Source organism: Pelodiscus sinensis, chromosome 1 (genome assembly GCF_052426305.1).
Source record: "Pelodiscus sinensis isolate ZL-2025 chromosome 1, ASM5242630v1, whole genome shotgun sequence".
Taxonomy (NCBI): Eukaryota; Metazoa; Chordata; order Testudines; family Trionychidae; genus Pelodiscus; species Pelodiscus sinensis.
Genome location: NC_143052.1, coordinates 332,762,618 through 332,776,750, shown reverse-complemented (window position 1 = coordinate 332,776,750; position 14,133 = coordinate 332,762,618). Strand labels below are relative to the sequence as shown.

Here is a 14,133-nt window from a genome sequence, read left to right as displayed (position 1 = left end):
CATGCAAATACCTGATTTAGACATGCAAATTTGTGTAGACAAGTATAGAGTTTTGTAGGTGTTTGTTTTATATGGCTTGTCCATTCTTCAAATCTTTGCGGTAACAGCTTTAGAAATAGGAATTAAACCTTTTTCAAAATCCAGGCACAGCTTTTCATCTGCATAACTGGCAGTTAGATGAAGAATTTAAAGTACCGTACATTAAAACTCAGCTATCATATGGAAACATACAATGAGCTAGATTGGTTCAAAGGAACTTAAATATGTGATTACATTCTTTTGAATTGAATGGGTCTTAAAGCAGATGTTTAAGTGCTTTGCTGAACTGAGGCCAAATACTTGGTCTTCATTTCTAAGGCAATCTATAATATGAACTAGAAATTAATCCATTTTAAAAATCTGAATGGACTGTTCTGGACACTAAAAAATGACTATATTATATGCTCAAGACAGCAGGTTGTGGTTTTCAAACTCTGGTTCTGATTTATATCAGTTTAGTCATATCTGGTGATTCATGATTTTTGCAGCAAAAGATCTTTGACAAAATAAAATGCATTTTTAAAGTGCCCATGACAGGCACTTATAACTCTACTTACTAGGAAATACTTATTGGCAATACAGTTCAGCTAACTGGCAGAGAAACCAATTTGTACCTGGAAAAGGGCCAGTGAAGTTTACTAATTCATGGAGTAATTGTGACCTCTTACTCCCAGTGCAGATTATATTCCTGAACTGTTTTGCCTTGAAGTTTTTTCTTTTTTTGTTTTAGTTATCTTATGATGGGTTGGACCCCCTGGGATGCCACCTGAGGCGCTGAAAATACCACTACACGCATCTTTTCTCCCAGCCTGGACTCTCTTCAACACTGTCTTGTTGAGTTAGGCTCTTAAGCCTCCTACAGCGAACCACACAGGCAGCAGATATAGACTCAGAGAGCAACTCAGGGAAGACTTGCTTAAAGGACTTGACTTAGCACCCAATTGTCCACCTCCCTTGGGGTACAAACACACTATTACATGAATTTTTTTCTCCCTAACTGTGGAGGAAGGTACACACAACTCTCCCCACCAGCTAGAAAGTATATGAGGGGTTATATTATGAATCAGAAATAAGTGTATTAACTACAGAAAGGTATAATTTAAGTGGATAAAGAGGTGACAAACAGAACAAAGCAGATTACTAAGAAAATAATACAAGGCACACATACTAAGCTAGATTCCCTGAAGAAATTGGTTACAAATGATAATTCCTCATCCCGGATATTGTTTCAGGTAGAATTTTTCACAGGTCAGATACCATTTTAGCTTGGGTCCAGCAGTTCTTCCTCCCCCTCCTCCATTTAAATGCTTTTGTTTCCAAGTGTTTTCAAGTGTCTCTTTGGGTGAAGAACCAGAAAAGGAGCAAACTGAAGGCCACAGTTGTGATTGTTTTCTTCTCTCATCTTATATAGTCTTTCCATAAGGTGGGAATCCTTTGATTTCTCCTACCTCACTGTGGAAAAGTTCAGTATTCCAAGATGCATATTAGTATTAGGTGAACAGGTGTATCCCTTAAGGTTAATTTGCTAGCCTGCTATGTCATATAATATGTTTTCTTTCTTAGGCTGATTTATACTAATTTATTATTACATCCTACTGGTAATGAATCAGACTTTTGGGGGCTGTGTTTTATGAGTTCTAGTGAATGTTGGTCTTATTTATTCATTTATCAGAGGTATAGCGGTGTTAGCCTGTATCTGCAAAAGCAACAAGGAATCCTATGGCACCTTAAAGACTTATGGATGTATTTGGGCATAAGCTTTCATGGGCAAAAACTCACTTCAAGATGCATCAGATGAAGTAGGTTTTTGCCCATGAAAGTTTATGCTCAAATAAATATGTTAGTCTTTAAGGTGCTACAGGACACCTCATAATTATTCATGGTTATCATATATTAAGTAGCCCAATGTCTGTGACTCTGAAATGCTGGCTGTTCCCTCTGGGTGGCACTGTTGCCTCTTGCCATGGCGCTCAGCTGACTTCTGCGCTGTTCAGCCAGGCTGCCGGGCGCGGGAGCAAGTGGCGCAAGCGGCCGTTTGGGGTCCGTCCACCCTGTCGCAGGTTTTGCAGTGGAAAACCTGCAGTGTCAGCAATAGGAGTCACCTAAAATAGAAAATATGAAATACAGATACACAAGTCAATATGCCTAACTTCAGATACAAAAATGATACACACATACAAATAGGATAATCAATTTCAGTGCATCAAAACCTTTCCAATGACACCTTGCATGAATTATCTTGCCAAAAACATCTCAGTTGGCATATTCATAGCAAAGTGTATTTTCATAAAGAATATGTAATATAAAGTCATACTTATGTTAATTAGTTCCCCCCCAAACAATTTTAAAAATACTGTAGTATCACATGAAAACTTGTTACTGAACCAGTAAACTTCAGCTATTAACAGAATGTACATGAACCTGGTTTTAATAATTGCTTTTCAGCGATAGGTGTGATAAATGACTCATAGCCCTTGTTTTCTGACTTCAGTGGAAGCCTTGGAGGAAAGAAATAATTAACTAAATTATATGTAGAAAGGACACTACCTGTCACATAGTAAATATTTGTCACTTAATGTTCCAATTTATAAAAAAAAGAGAACCTTTTATAAGGTTTTTTGTTTTTTAAATCTGCCTAAACCTCTTTCTCACGGATGTGTAGGTTTATTTGCATGCAGCTTAACAAATATTGCAAATTCTGGTTTAAGTTATTGTCTGGAACTTGTACCTCATTAATCTAGCTGATTAATGTACTTGCTTGGTCAGTTACCAGCCCAATTTCCAGGGACAAATTGATTTTCAATATTTTTGTCCTCAAAGCTGACAGAGAACTTCTCATAGAGAAGGTTCCATATATAAGCCATTATATGCCTTCCAAAGTATAATTCATGCATTTTAAATATACTGTGATGAAGCATTCTTTGTTCAACACTCATTGTAACTTACCTTTCGTACATCATAGCATTTTTACTAGAGTGCTTAGACTGAAGCTTGAATTTCACTGTGCTAGGCAATCAAAGCTACTCCCTGCTCTGACTACCATGTAGTTTATATAAACAGGATTCACAAATGGGATGCAGGGGCACAGAAAGGTGAATTGATTTGTCACATAGTAGATCAATGGAAGAGTCTTCTCATTAGGGCCTCTCCGATAACTGGACCACTGATGTAAGGATACTTTATGAAGAACACCACCTCATTAAACGGTGACGCTACTTGTTAGCTTAAGCAGGGATCTGTAAAAATCTCGAAGACGTGGGGACAGATGGAGAAACAAGTGAAACATTGCTGGGCCAAGAAAAAATAAGATTACTGAGACATTCTGTTCTTTAACCAACAGGTACCCAGTAAGTGTTGGGTATCTTATGTAAACTACATTTAAATTAGTTTTCCTGACATTAGGTCCTTCGCTAAAATATTTGGCATTGATGTCCTGACTAGGCTTGTCATTCGGTCTAGATTTTCCTAGATTGTTCAGATTTTGACAGGACAATCCTTCATCCTCTAAGCAATGAACATTTCCCCAGATCACTTCCGGGCCTTTTGAAACGTCACTGAGTGATGCTATTTTAACACAATAAGATGCTATCAGCATGTGAGAAGGGTAAAAAATCATAGAAAATCGGTGTCTTCCACACTGAACAAGGAACTCTATTTAGAATAAAGAAAATGGGATTTGTAAAATTACACTCCCCCCTCTCTCTGCTTCAAAGTAGAGTTCCTGGAACCCCTGCTGGTAGAGTGTGGGTCATTGTCCACATTTAGTGGCTGGTTCACATAGAAGGATAAATCTACTAAAGCTACCAACTGAAGTCAGATGAAGTCCTGATTCATCAAATACCTGAGGGTATGTCTACACTACAGCGCTAATTCGAACTAACTTAGTTCGAATTATTTAATTCGAACTAAGCTAATTCGAACTAACGGATCCAGACTAAAAAACTAGTTCGAATTAGCGTTTTGCTAATTAAGTGGACCCTGAAGCGGGGTTAAGGATGGCCGGAAGAAGTGCCGGCAGGGCATCAGAGGAGGACTTAGAGCGTGGAGATGCTGTCTCAGGCTAGCTGAGGGCTGTGCTTAAAGGGTCCCGACCCCCACCCCGGACAGACAGTTCTCAGGGGTGCCCCGCTTGCAAAGCAGTCCTGGCTTGGAGTGCCCTGAGTGCCCACACTGGGTACATCACGGCACTCGGCCATCAGAGGTTGGGAACAGGTCCCATATGAAGAGAGGCTAAAGAGACTGGGACTTTTCAGCTTAGAAAAGAGGAGACGGAGGGGGGACAGGATAGAGGTCTCTAAAAGCAGGAGTTGGGTGGAGACGGTGCATACAGAAAAGTTCTTCATTAGTTCCCATAAAGAAGGACACCAAAGGAAAGGAATGGGTAGCAGGCTTCAAACTATTAATAGAAACTTCTTCTTCACAAAGCAAAGAGTCAACCTGTGGAACTCCTTGCTGCAGGAGGCTGTGAAGGCTAGAACTGGAACAGAGTTTAAAGGGAAGTGAGATAAAGTGATGGAGGTTGGGTCCATGGAGTGGTATCAGCCAGGGGGTAGGAGTGGTGTCCCTGGCCAAGGTTTGTGGAAGGCTGGAGAGGGATGGCACGAGACAAATGGCTTGGTCACTGTCTTTGGTCCATCCCCTCCAGGGTCCCTAGGGTTGGCCGCTGACGGCAGACAGGCTACTGGGCTAGATGGACCTTTGGTCTGACCCAGGACGGCCATTGTAAGCTCAGGGCTCAGGGTCGGGGGTCTCAGTGGACCCCCTTGATTCTCTTGCACACCTGCTCCTGGGTGGCCAGGTTGGCAGCTCTCCTGCCCAAGCCGGCCACTTTCCTGTGCCTAGTGCGGAGATCGTGGACGAGGTCCACGATGTCCGCACTAGCCCAGGCGGGTGCCCGCCTCTTGTGGTCCCGGGCAAGCTCCCGGGAGCCGCCAGCCTGGTCCCGGGAAGAGGGGGAGGGCTGGGGGGCATCGGGTGGGTGGCTCGATCCGTGTCAGGTGCAGGGTCTGCTGGCTGGGTGCTGGCAGGCTTGCACCTGGCACGGGCACCATAGCCAGCCTGTGCCCCTTTAAGGGGTCTGGGGCCGGGAGGGGGGCAGACGAGTTTCCCTGGTGTTGGCCAGAGTGGCCACCAGGGAAACCTGGGGAGAGCTAGCCTCCCACTATTTCGAATTAAGGGGCTACACACCCCTTAATTCGAACTAGCTAGTTCGAACTAGGCTTAATCCTCGTGGAATGAGGATTACCTAGTTCGAACTAAGCGCTCCGTTAGTTCAAATTAAATTCGAACTAACGGAGCGCTAGTGTAGCGCCTATGAAAGTTAGTTCGAACTAACGTCCATTAGTTCGAACTAACTTTGTAGTGTAGACATACCCTGTGTGTTTTTTTCAGTGCCAGTGAAGTCAATGCAAAAGCAAATTTAAGTGCTCTGCTGGTTCATAGCCTTAGTGCTGCAGTTCTTAGTGTTAACTCTGCTATAGTCGCAGGCGACATGCCATGTACCCTATCCCCAGCTCCCTCTGGTTTGTCTTTTTGCTAGAGCAACATTTCTCAAAGTGGGGTCTGCAGAACACTGGGGGTCCGAAAGATATTTCAGGGGGTTCATGGTCCTCTCCCTTCCCTCCCAGGACCTCCTTCATGCTGGGGAATACCGGGGATGAAGAAGATGCTGTGATAGAGGGGGAGTAGCTAGGACATTGGCTATGTGCTGCTTCTGGATGCGTCTGGCAATTGCAGACTCTGAGAGGAACATTGGGGTCTCAACGTGCTGCCCCTGCCCGAAGTGTTGAGGGTGGTGCCTGTAGGCAGGAACAGCACACATAGACCCTCTGCACCAGTCAGAAGACGCCCAAGGTAAGTGCCACCCCCAATCCTCCCTCTCATCCGCACCAACTCCCCCAGGTCAGAGCCTGCATCCAAACTTCCTTGCAGAGCATGCACCCCTTCTCACACCACAAACTCCTGCCCCAGCTCAGAACCCATGCCCCCTCTGCACCAGACCACCTGCCCCAGCCTGGTGAAAGTGAGTGAACATGGGAGAGAGCGAGGGATGGAGAGGGATAGAGTGTGTGTGTGTGTGGGGTGGGGAGAGGAGACAAGAGGTGGGTCAAGGGCATGACCTCAGGGAAAGGATGGGTCAAAGATTAAGCAGGAAGGTTTGGGGGGTCCCTGAACATTTTAAATCAAAATGATGGTCCTAGTGGTACTAATGTTTGAGAACTGTTGTGCTAGAGAGTTAAAAAAAAATCCCACCCAGATTCCCAGGTATATGAATGCAGTTTCATCTGTTCATCATCATATAATGAGACCTTGTTGTACTATTAACTCATTCCATCCAGTGTTCTATGTACACTGCTGTTAGAATTTTGGCTTGTGAACACATATTGAAGGAGTTCATCACATCTCTCAACAGTTGTATCCTAAGGTGGTTTGCTTAGCTAATGACACACACACAATACTTAGGCTTGAGAAAGGCATACCTATCTATATGCATGTGCTGTTTCTATGTTGTAGGATGTCATTAGCATTCTGGTCCAGAGTCGCTTGTAGTTTCACTACATGATCATTAATGCAATTGCTACACTGGGAGTTATTCTACACTATTTCTTGCTGATGAGGGATTCCTGTTAGATTCGTTTGTTTTTTTTACTAGCATGACTTTCTCATCTTCTAAGTTTTCCTGTCTCTGAATCCCTGGAAGTCAAAAATGCAGAATTTGTAATTAGCATTTTATTTTTATACCAGCAATGCAAACTGCTGTGGAAAAATGCGGAGATTTTATGATGAGGGTCGTTTGCGAACTGGCTGGTTAACCAACATTGCTAGAAGTAGTATCCAGTAAATGTTCTAGTTCTCTGTTATCCAGATTATTTATCTTATCTTCTCATCTTGGAAACTCTTGAGGAATGTGCTCTCAAACTTTAGTTCCTTTGAGCGCACATAGAACTACAGTGTGTTCTGTGAGAATGTGATGTCTTGTGGAGGTCATGAGGTTCTCTTGAATTGGGGTGTATAAATAAGGAAACTGTCAGTTGAAAATTGCTTTAACGATTCATATAATTTTAAACTGATTTGATATAATAAAGCTGTGACTGGAGGAGAGCAGAGTAAAAGTTTCAGGAGGTGGAGCAGAATGTTCCTGGTACAGGTCTCTTGTGTATGTAGCTCAGAAAGAGACAATACCTCATTGTTAAGAGCATGCTGCAAGACCCACCATTTGGCTACTTTTTTCCTCCAATAATGAGAGCTGAACAAGAAGCCAGCACTAGCTTGTAGGATACTGGCAAACAGTTATCTCTGTTATTGGCCACCCTAAGTCATGTATCATTGTTTCTACTCCTTGGTTGGAAGACCGAAACTTTTTAAGCAAGTGAATGTTGAATAGCAAACAATGCCCCTTTTGGTATGAACTTTTGAAAGTTTAATTATTCATGCTGACATTTGTGAAAATTTTAGGAGCTGAGAACATTTCTTCCAACTATGTGGCAGGTGTTTGGTATTGAATATACTCATGAATCTGTTGCTTTTCAGTTCTGTATTTTTTACAGAATGAAGGCATTAACTCCTCAGATGCAGTCCAATAATGTACATGAAGACATTTCTGTTTTCAGGCAATGAAAGTCTGTCTGGAACACAGGTTAACATTCCCTGTGTAAAGCAGAACACCTTTTATAACTTCAAAAAGAGTTGATGTTAGTTTTTAATTATATATTGCCATGCAAGTGCTAATTTGCAGCACTGGAGAAAGAAGCTTCATATGTGGAGAATAAAGTGAAATTTAATTCAAGAATCCCATTTAATTAAGCATTTTTACACTTTAATAGTTGAATTACCACCCCAAATTTCATTTCCATAAGCAAGGCATGCTTAGAATATCATTATACTACTTTGTCAAAAACATCCAGTCTAATTTCCTCTTTCCAGGATTGTCATAATTCTTAAATTAAATTACAATATTTCCATGATGTCAAAAGCCAAGAAAGTTTTAAAACAAAGGAAGGGGAGTTTTTTATGTGCTTCCTGATAACTAGTAAAACTGATCTGTATGATATGACACTTAGCATACAAGAAACATTATTGGTCAGATTTTCAATAGAGCAAAGGTATGGGGAAATGTGTGGATTTTTTTTTCTTTTTAATCACAACACACTATATTAAAAATTCAATTGCCCAATAATGTGCTGTTCAAACAGTGTGTGAAAGAAGCAATTTCCTCAAGTGAATATTAAAAGGAACATTGTCAAATTGAGTGACGCAAAAAATGGTATTTAAAGAAATTCTAAATGGCTTATCAATAGAAGAGTTTGTTAATTAGCGCTTTAAAATCATCATGGAAAACATGGTATTATAAAATTGCCTGGGCATAGGATAGGACACTGGAGTGGGAGCTAGGAGTCTTGGGTTCAAAACTTAGTTATATCAGGAAATGACCTTGAACAAAGTTACATCACCTGTCTGTCTCCTTTTCCCCACCAGTAAAATGAGCACAATGACACTTTCCATTGGAAAGTGCTTTAAGATGGACAGATAGGAAGGGTTTTATAGCAGAGCAGAGTAAGTGACTATGTTCTGGAGTTGCATATAGGTGCAGAATAGAAACTACAGCATGTTCAGAATGCAGCAGTCCACTTGTGAAGCCGGAAAAAGCAGGAAGAATATACTGCATCCAGCACTGACTCCTCACTGACTTCCATTTCAAGTCTTCGGTCTTTATTCTTTCATTCTCTTGACTTGTAGGAACTCAGCTATTTCCTAGATCACTCCCCCATTTTTGACGCACTGAGGTCCTCTCATTCTGAGACAATGCAGTTTACTGTCTATGGCAAAATTCTGTTTTAAGATGTGATCAAGAGCCATACAGTCAAGCTATTCTTCATACAAGTGACTGGCTTGCTACAGAGCGTGATTTCTGAGCATCCTAATTGTGCGACTGTCCCTGAAATGATTCATTACTCACTCCCTTGAACATTAGTGGAAGAACATTGCAGAAGGTTATTTGTTCAGCATTTTGGGATCACTGAAAGGAAGATTTTAAGGACAATCTTTAGCCAAATAGTAAGAGGGATAATTTGGAAACATTCTTGCAGTTTTCAGTACTAGGAGATACTTGTATGAAAGAATAGATTTTGTTTCATAGGTGGAGCATAGGAATGCCTCTTCTGAAATGAGCTAGATTTGATGGAGATTGGAGGAAGCATTATTATGAAAGCTATAATGCAGTTATATGAATCAATCAGATAGAAATGTAATGGGGGGGGGGGCGGAATAGGTCATTGATGGCCAAGCCATTTCACTCACCAACCCTTTCATGCATTTTATTTTCTACTTCTTCCATGTGACCCCTTCCTCATCCTTCCCCACCAGACACAGATTCCTTAACCTGACATGTAACACCTCTGTTCCGTATTCTCCCTTGTGCCTCCTTTTAAAAATGCACTTCTTCCAAGAGAACGGCAAAAGAAACAATTTACAGCCCCTTGGGAAAATTCTTCTATCTTCCTTCTCCATTTTAAAAGGCAAGAATAATGTCACTTATAAGAGAAGTGTCTTACCTCCCCATTTATTCCTTCTGCCTCCTTTTCACCTTCCTTTCCCTTTGTTACATTTGTATGTTGTCTACATAGACTGTAAGCTCCCTGGGAAGGGACCACATGTTACTAGATGAACATTCTGTTAGTGCTGCACAACTACTCGCAAATAATGATAATAGCTTATGAATGAAAAAACAGTTATCCTTAACTGATCAAGTGTCCGAGGAGCAACTTTCCTTTTCAAGAGGAATCCCAAGATCATTTTCTGAGTGTCATAGTCCTGGGGGACTAGCTCTCTCTGGCAGACAGAGAGACAGACAGAGAGATGCATAGCTCTCACTAGAGGAACAAAGCCAAACTGCATCATTCTTGTATTCCTAGATTATAGAATGGCACACAGGATCTTCCATACTATTATCACTGCAGAAGGTTCAGTGGTTACCATAATGGAAGCCAAATGATCTATAGGACATGAAGCACCTTACATGTTACTTTAATGCTGAAAAACAGCAAAAAAATTGTTGTATCATGCAAGCAAGGTACTAACAAACTTCAACAGGCCTTTATTTAACAAAGGTGAAACCTCTTTACAAAGCTGCTGCTGCACCCCTTTGTAGCGCTCACTCAGCCCTGGCTCATTTCCTCCCCCCTCTTTCCTGTTTTCTGTGCTTCCAGACTCCCAACAGCCAGTGCTCCCAATTCTAATAATTACAAGCAGCATCTAATACACAACAAAAATTGCCTGAGGAGCTCCATAAATAGTCTGCCAATATTTTAAGAACAGAGGAGATTTGGAGGATGAAGGGGGAGGAATACTTTCTTTTGTCTGGAAATCTGAGGTTCATTGCAGCCTTTGGAGTGTTGGTAGACATGATCTGCATGTTCCGTTAACACCAAGACTTCAATGCTTTTGCTGGGCAAGTATTTTTACAAAGGGTTCACTATAACTGTGAAAGTTCTGTTCACCACTGTTAGGCTAAGTCTAGACTGAATCCCTTTGTCAACAGAGGGATGCAAATCAAGCACATTGAAATTGCTAATGAAGCCAGGATTTAAAGATCCCATGCCTCATTAGCATTAACATGTCCGCCGCTTTTTTCTTAAATGGAGTTTTTTTTTTTCGAAATAAACAGCAGTCTAGACGTGGAGCTGTCAAAAATAAAGCCTTTTTCGACAGATCCTGTATTCCTCAAAAATGAGGTTTACAGAATCTGTCAAAAAAGGCTTTTTTTTTGACAGATCTGTGTCTAGACTGCCGTTTTTTCGAAAAAACTCTGTTTAAAAAAAAAAGCGGCGGCCATGTTAATGCTAATGAGGCATGGGATCTTTACATCCTGACTTCATTAGCAATTTCAAGGTGCCTAATCTAATCTCTGTCGACAGAGAGGTGTAGTCTAGACACACTATTAGATTCCACATGTCTGTGTCTCCACTTCACTTGTTCATCTAACATGTAGACACTAGTATTCAGTCTGTTAAACACATTTCAGGTAGCCTTGTGTAATGACACAGCACATCCTTCATGTTGCCACGAGAACTTGACTTTCTGCTTATAGATCTGTAAAGAGAACACATTCCTTTCTCTTCTCAGTGTTGCCATTTTCAGCTTATACAAGGCACTGCACACTAGGGTTGCAAGTCTGGACGCTTGGCGGTCGACATCAAAGGCTTTTGTCAACTGCCCCGGTAAACCTCATCTCGCGAGGCATAATGGGGCAGTTGACAAATGCCTTTGATGTTGACTGCGGAGCATCCAGACTAGCGTGCTGAGCCAACAAACAGCTGATCGGCTCAGCGCGGCAGCAATTTTAATTTAAATGAAGTGGCGATTATTTAAATCACCACTTCATTTGGGTATGTCTAGTAAACTAATCTACATGGCTCTGGCAACAGAGCCATGTAGTCTAGACATACCCTAGATGATGTAGAGGGCATACACAGCCAATTTTCAAAGCTTACATTTGTCAAGACATGCAACATTTTACCTCCCTGGCCTTTGATCATTGTGCCCCCTTTCTGCTTGTTGACATGGATTCATACACCTAACATGCCATTTGTATAGCCTATTATGTTAATGAGTTGCAAGATCATCTTCTGCAATAATGGCATAAAAAAATGTGTCCTGAAAAGCCCACTTTGATATTATTGCTTCCATTATTGATGCTTTATATGCTTTTCAGAAGACATGACTCAAAATGTAAGGCAAACTGATGAGCTGTGGGCTGGAGAGATACAAACATAAGCAATAATACAGTACTATATTTCCACTTCAGTAGCTATTCATAGGGAAAAAATAGATTATCTTTGCAAAAATCCTAGGATTGCTGCACAACTGACAGTTGTAAGGAAGTGATAAGACAGCTTGGTATTCTGAACACTGAAATTGCAGCAAAAACTGGAAAGGGCTGAAAAATCAGCATTGGGAAGGGAAGGGGATGAGTCACAGGGGGAACAACAGCTGTATTTTGTACAGGGCCAGTTTTGTCTCCTAGTTACAGCAAGCGGTGACTTGGAGACAGAATTCCTGGGCTGTGTTCTGGGCTCTTCCCTTAAGTTACTCTGTGGACTTGGGTAAATCACTTAAATTCTCCATGTCTTTATTCTTCCACCTGTATAACTAGCATAATAAATACATGGCAAAGTATTTTAATCACCAGATTGAGCTTTGATTGTACTCCCTGTAGCTTTATTATGGAGTCCTTCATCTTCCCCAGCTTATTCAAATTACATCTAGATGTCTGGTCCACGGTAAATTTTATGATTCAGGCAGATTCTATGATCAGAAAAAGTACATGGCATATTTTCCAGCAGATCATTAAATCACTGGCTGTCCAATGGTTTTGGTAGCTGTTGCTGGCTTCTGCTTGTTTTGGCTCCACGCATGGCCTTTCAGGGATCTTCTTTTAAACACATGCACGTGTCATGAAATACTATATAAAACTCTCTTTGGAGGTATGGTTTTACAGGGTGCTCTCATGCTTCTTTTTATTAATCAGTGTATCAGGGACAAGCATATATATATAAACTGGCCCAACTTTCTTCACCTCCTATTTTCTGATTCTATGCATGAACTTCTGGACAGAATTGCCATGGTTTTGATGAGCTATAGACAATATTCTGCCTCATCTCACAGAAGTGTGCTGAGAATGACAGGAAGAGGCATGCTCTCCCTTCACTACAGGACACCTGTATGAAGACTATATGAATGCTGAAATAGGATTCCTTTGAGCCATTAGGCAAGGGAACTGACTCATACTACTGCTAACACTTCTTTGATGCAAAGACAAGTAACCAGACAACCCCTTGCTGGTACCTCAAAGTGGCTACACATGGTAATTGCACATTGCTTCTAACTTGATTTTTATTTCAGATCATGTTGTACAAGGTGCAGTTGAATATGCTAACCCCAGGGTAACAACTAGGCTGTATTGTGCAGGATGATTGTCTCACAGAGACTCCACTGATGGTTTTATCTCCAGGTTTTATGATACAATTCTAGATTAGAATAGCCAAGTTTACCCACATACTTTCAATCCTTTGTTAAGAGACCATAGAGCCTTTTAGAATTGGCACCTAACAATTCAATTTTAAATAGAAAAAACATGCCATGACTATGTGTTTGGTTATAAATAGGTCAAAGTCATAAACACATATTGCCAACTCGTGCTGGTTTTTTTGGAGTCTCACAATCCTTCCTTCCCACCTTTCAATTTTTCTTCAGGGACTATGGGTATGTCAACACAGCAAAGTTATTTCGAAGAAATAGCCGTTATTTCGAAATAACTTAACAGCATCTACACAGCTAAACTGCTATTTCGAAATTAATTTGAAATAGTGGAGCGCTTATTTTGAATTTGGTAAACCTCATTCCACGAGGAATAATGCCAAATTCAAAATATCTAAATCAAAATAAGTGCTGTGTAGATGCTTATTTCGAATAGGGGGCCTCTAGCCCTTCCCAGGGTTCCCTGGTGGCCACTCTGGGCCAAACCAGGAAAACTCTTCTGCTCGTCTCCCCCCCCCCCCCCCCCCCCGCAGCCCTGGAGCCCTTAAAAGGGTAGACTCTGGCCATAGTGCCTGTGCCAGCTGCAAGCCTGCCAGCACAGAGCCAGCATTCTCTGCGCCTGGCCCAGCATGAGCCAGCAACCCACTGGCACCCAGACCTACACCACTCCCCAGGAGCAGGCTGGCAACTCCCAGGAGCCTGACAGGGGCCGGAAAAGGCGAGTGCCTTCCTGGTCCAGTGCGGAGATCATGGACCTGATTGAGGTTTGGGGGGAGGCCTCCAATGTCCATGATCTCCGTACTAGATGCAGGAACACAACTGTCTACAGGCGGAAGGCTGACAGCCTGGCCACCAAAAGCCACATGCACACCCAGGAGCAGGTGTGCATGAAGATAAAGTAGTTGCAGCAGGCCTATGCCAGGGCCACAGGGGGCAGCTCCCAACTAGGGGCTGACCCAGACTCCTGCCCCTATTATGATGCCCTGGACCGCATCCTGGGGAGTCAGATGGTCCGTGCCCCAAAGGTGGTCATTGACCTTGGGGCAGAGGTCCCTGACC

The 14,133-nt window shown here is 42.0% G+C and overlaps 1 long non-coding RNA gene across 1 annotated transcript in view; it reads right to left on the bottom strand.

The window, feature by feature from the left end:
* Window positions 1-1,117: 1,117 nt before the first annotated feature.
* Window positions 1,118-14,133, bottom strand: part of LOC142826559 (uncharacterized) — a 116,584-nt gene continuing 103,568 nt past the window's right edge. The window contains exon 3 of the long non-coding RNA XR_012900767.2: window positions 1,118-2,141. This is a non-coding gene — a long non-coding RNA (uncharacterized LOC142826559). The remainder of the gene's footprint in view (window positions 2,142-14,133) is intronic.